The following is a 5732-nucleotide window of genomic DNA, read 5'->3' as shown; positions in this document are numbered from 1 at the left end:
ACGTATCATGCGCTACTCCACCAGCTACTGCTCAACCACCCCTCCACGGGCACCCCTCCACCGTCTACTGTTCATCCAGCCCTCCACGGGGTCGTCCTGTTCATCCAGAGGCAATGCCACGGGGTCCTGCATCCACCCCACCGCTCACTGTTCATCCAACCCCCCCCCCTTAACCCTCACTATTCATCCAGAGGCAGCATCGATCGGCTCCAATTAGCAGCAGTAGAGAAGGAATCGCTCGATCGGGTTCAATTAACAGCCATCAATCGATCGCTCGGGTTCAGTTAGAGCCCAACGCCTTGCTCGGGTTCAGTTAGAGCCAACGCTTCGCACACACGTGCGTACCTGTATGAGAGAAACGCGCATCGCTCGGCCCCCGACCGCCCACCATAACCGGTAACTCCCCAAAATTTTCCTCACCCTCGCTTCTACCACGGTTTTTTCCGTCATGGACGGCCCAAAGAATGTCATGCAGCTGCGTCTCCGGCCCACCCAGGACGAAAAGCCCATTTTCTGTCATAGAAGTAGGAGCCCACCACATCTATGATGATACCGGGTTTTGTCACAATTATCATCATAGAAGTGTCATATGTATGACATAAAAAAGTTTCGTTCGGCCCAAAATGTCACGGATGTGTCTTTTTCTGTAGTGTATAAGCCCCTATCTTTCTCAGTGTCTGATTAAAACTCCATAACCATAAGTATTGCGTGAGTGTTAGCAATTGTATAAGACTATATGATAGTTGAGTATGTGGAGATTGCTAAATCAAAGCTCTGACATAGACCCTTCCTGAAAATAAGATGAATTGTAATTTTTTGATGACTAAGAATGAAGTTTGCTAGTTTTCAAGAAAGTTTATGGTCTATGCTTTAACATGTGAATTGCTTGTTACTTGTTCGTGAGAAGTTTTATGAGATGAACTACTGTTATGACATATAATCATGCTAGAAAAGGTGATTGAAATTATCATTGATCAAACTTGTGCACCTGCTAGCATTCACACTTCATAAATTCTTTCTTTTATCATTTACCTACTCGAGGACGAGCAGGAATTAAGCTTGGGGATGCTGATACGTCTCCAACGTATCTATAATTTATGAAGCATTCATGCTATTTTAATATCTGTTTTGAACGTTTATGGGCTTTATTATACACTTTTATATTATTTTTGGGACTAACCTATTAACCGGAGGCCCAGCACGTATTGCTGTTTTCTAGCCTATTTCAGTGTTACGAAGAAAAGGTATATCAAACGGAGTCCAAACAGAATGAAACCTTCGGGAGCGTGATTTTTGGAACGAACGTGACCCAGGTGACTTGGAGTTGAAGTAAAGGAAGCTTCTAGGAGGCCACGAGATAGGGGGCACGCCCACCCCCTGGGCGCGCCCTCCACTCTCGTGGGCCCCTCGTGGCTCCCCCGACCGACTTCTTTCGCCTATATATTCCCATATACCCTAAAAACATTGAAGAACAAGATAGATAGGGAATTCCGCCGCCGCAAGCCTCTGTAGCCACCAAAAACCTCTCGGGAGCCCGTTCCGGCACCTTGCCGGAGGGGGGATCCCTCACCGGTGGCCATCTTCATCATCCCGGTGCTCTCCATGACGAGGAGGGAGTAGTTCACCCTCGAGGCTGAGGGTATGTACCAGTAGCTATGTGTTTGATCTCTCTCTCTCTCGTGTTCTCTCTATGTCACGATCTTGATGTATCGCGAGCTTTGCTATTATAGTTGGATCTTATGATGTTCCCCCTCTACTCTCTTGTGATGAATTGAGTTTTCCTCTTGAAGTTATCTTGTCGGATTGAGTCTTTAAGGATTTGAGAACACTTGATGTATGTCTTGCCGTGCTTATCTGTGGTGACAATGGGATATCACGTGATCCACTTGATGTATGTTTTGGTGATCAACTTGCGGGTTCCGCCCATGAACCTATGCATAAGGGTTGGCACACGTTTTTGCCTTGACTCTCCGGTAGAAACTTTGGGGCACTCTTTGAAGTACTTTGTGTTGGTTGAATAGATGAATCTGAGATTGTGTGATGCATATCGCATAATCATGCCCACGGATACTTGAGGTGACAATGGAGTATCTATGTGACATTAGGGTTTTGGTTGATTTGTGTCTTAAGGTGTTATTTTAGTATGAACTCTATGATAGATTGAACGGAAAGAATAGCTTCATGATATTTTACTACGGACTCTTGAATAGATAGAACAGAAACGATAACTTTGAGGTGGTTTTGTACCCTACCATAATCTCTTCGTTTGTTCTCCGCTATTAGTGGCTTTGGAGTGACTCTTTGTTGCATGTTGAGGGATAGTTATATGATTCAATTATGTTATTATTGTTGAGAGAACTTGCACTAGTGAAAGTATGAACCTTAGGCCTTGTTTCCTACCATTGCAATACCGTTTGTGCTCACTTTTATCATTAGTTACCTTGCTGTTTTTATATTTTCAGATTACAAAAACCTTTATCCACCATCCATATTGCACTTGTATCACCATCTCTTCGCCGAACTAGTGAACCTATACAATTTACCATTGTATTGGGTGTGTTGGGGACACAAGAGACTTTCTGTTATTTGGTTGCAGGGTTGTTTGAGAGAGACCATCTTCATCCTATGCCTCCCACGGATTGATAAACCTTAGGCCATCCACTTGAGGGAAATTTGCTACTGTCCTACAAACCTCTGCACTTGGAGGCCCAACAACGTCTACAAGAAGAAGGTTGTGTAGTAGACATCACGCAGCAACAACGAGCAGAGGCGAGAGCTCGAGGAGGAAGAAGATGGGGACAGCGGTGCCAAGATTGGAGAAAGCACAGAGGGTAAATGAGAAGCGCGCCTGTGGTTATTCCTTTTTATGGGGAAGACGTGGGCCGCCTCTTTACCATTTACTATGACATGACGCCTGCGTGCAGTAGGCGCGCCACGCATGGCCCCCCACGTCACGCACGACCCTCCATGTCATGCATTCAACGCGGGTCGTGGGGAAGCGCAGCGGGCGAAAAAGTTAGCACGGTAAAAATTGGCCCCGCCTGCCTGCGCATAGTTCTGGGCCTAGCCCAACAACGCGTCACGCTTATGTGTGGCCTAGGCCTGGGGGCTCCTGTCGGTGTACAGAAGTAGGGGCTCTACTTCGTACCCCTTTACCTGTGCATAGGCAGTCAGAGCCGCGCCCACGGCCACACTTAGCAGCGCAGGGGAGGGAAGCCGAAGCCACAAGACAATCAAGGCAACACCAAGACGGAAACACAAAGAGCAAGAGGGAGAGGTGGACTCCCCCGGCAAGACCTTTGCCGAGGCGGCCTCCACGGCCCCGGCAAGGGCCTTGCCGGGGCAACTTGCCCAACACCAGTGGAGCGTGCCACCCTTGAGACCGAGGTTTCGAACATCATCAACAACATTGGAACCACGGCTCAGGAGACACCTCCATGGTGGCATGCATATCTTTGTGAAGATCATTAACACACAAGATCAGACGAGGACCAGAAGACGGCGATCCTCGGCGCGATCCCTGCCGAGGAGACCCACGAGGCCTCCAGCAAGATCCTTGCCGGGGACGACCACAGTGCCGTGGCAAGACTCTTGCCGGGGCCCCGGTAAGACCCTTGCCGAGGACATCAGCAGGGCCGCAGCCAGGCCTGCGCCCGCCAAGGCTCCACCGCCGTTCCTATGTAGCTGCCAGCCCAGCCAGCCAGGCGGGCACCTGCGTGGCGATGTGCGGCCCCGAGACCAGCTCAGCAAGCACCTTCATGGAGGCATGCAAATCTTCATGAAGACGCTGCCACCGCTCCAGCTCAGCAGCCTGCTAGCCTACATGGCACTGCCCGCCTTGCTGGCCTGGACGCGTGTCGAAGCAAGGCGAGGCGGACACAAAGCGAGGGGACACCTCAGGGGCGCATTTAATGCGTCTTGTCCCGTAATGACGGGCGATAAGCATAGCTACTTGCTACGTCTTGAGATTGTGTTGGTTTTCCTTGAAGAGGAAAGGGTGATGCAGCAATAGTAGCGTAAGTATTTCTGTCAGTTTTTGAGAACCAAGGTATCAATCCAGTAGGGGGCTCCTCGAAAGTACCATGCACCTACACAAACAAACAAAGAACTCGCAACCAACGCAATAAAGGGGTTGTCAATCCCTTCACGGCCACTGGCAAAAGTGAGATCTGATAGAGATAGTATGACAAGATAAATATATTTTTGGTATTTTATAATATAGATGCAAAAAGTAAAGATGCAAATAAAAGTAGATTGAAAGCTTATATGATAAAAGATAGACCCGGGGGCCATAGGTTTCACTAGTGGTTTCTCTCAAGATAGCATAAGTATTACGGTGGGTGAACAAATTACTGTCGAGCAATTGATAGAAAATCGAATAATTATGAGATTATCTAGGCATGATCATGTATATAGGCATCACGTCCGCTACAAGTAGACCGACTCCTGCCTGCATCTACTACTATTACTCCACACATCGACCGCTATACAACATGTATCTAGAGTATTAAGTTCATAAGAACAGAGTAACGCATTAAGAAAGATGACATGATGTAGAGGGATAAACTCAAGCAATATGATATAAACCCCATCTTTTTATCCTCGATGGCAATAATACAATACGTGCCTTGCAACCCTTTCTGTCACTGGGTAAGGACACCACAAGATTGAACCCAAAGCTAAGCACTTCTCCCATGGCAAGAAAGATCAATCTAGTAGGCCAAACCAAACTGATAATTTGAAGAGACTTGCAAAGATAACTCAATCATACATAAAAGAATTCAGAGAAGATTCAAATATTTCTCATAGATAATCTTGATCATAAACCCACGATTCATTGGATCTCGACAAACACACTGCAAAAAGAGTTTACATTGAATGGATCTCCACAAGAGAGGGGAGAACATTGTATTGATATCCAAAAAGAGAGAAGAAGCCATCCAGCTAATAACTATGGACCCGAAGGTCTGTGGTAAACTACTCACAACTCATCGGAGGGGCTATGGTGTTGATGTAGAAGCCCTCCATGGTCGATTCCCCCTCCGGCGGAGCGCCGGTGAAGGCTCCAAGATGGGATCTCGCGGATACAGAAGGTTACGACGGTGGAAATTGTTTTTCGTTGGCTCCCTAGATGTTTTCGGGGTACATGGGTATATATAGGAGGAAGAAGTAGGTCGGTGGCCGCTCGAGGGGCCCAGGAGACAGGGGGCACACCCTCCTATCTCCTGGCCGCCTCGATTGCTTTCTTGACTTGCACTCCAAGTCCTTTGGATCACGTTCGTTCCAAAAATCACGCTCCCGAAGGTTTTATTCTGTTTGGACTCCGTTTGATATTCCTTTTCTTCGAAATACCGAAATAGGCAAAAAAAACAGCAATACGGGTTGGGCCACTGGTTAGTAGGCTAGTCCCAAAAATGATATAAGTGTGTAAAATAAAGCCCATAAACATCCAAAAGGGGTAATATAACAGCATGGAACAATAAAAAATTATAGATACGTTGGAGAAGTATCACTGTTGTACCCTTTCCACCTCCTGTGTGCCACTATGGCGCCTCCTTCGACTATAAAAGGAGGCTCGACGCGTACTGGAGAGAGATTCGGCTCTTTTGGGCAAGTCATGCATCATAGTATATTACGTGATCAAGAACACTGAAATACACACCAAAGCAGGACTAGGGTATTATGCGATCCCCGTGGCCCGAACATGGGTAAACGACCTTTGTGCTGGCTTT

Source organism: Triticum dicoccoides, chromosome 5A (genome assembly GCF_002162155.2).
Source record: "Triticum dicoccoides isolate Atlit2015 ecotype Zavitan chromosome 5A, WEW_v2.0, whole genome shotgun sequence".
Lineage (NCBI taxonomy): Eukaryota > Viridiplantae > Streptophyta > Magnoliopsida > Poales > Poaceae > Triticum > Triticum dicoccoides.
The sequence above is the reverse complement of the archived record's forward strand: the minus strand, read 5'-3'. Positions refer to the sequence as shown.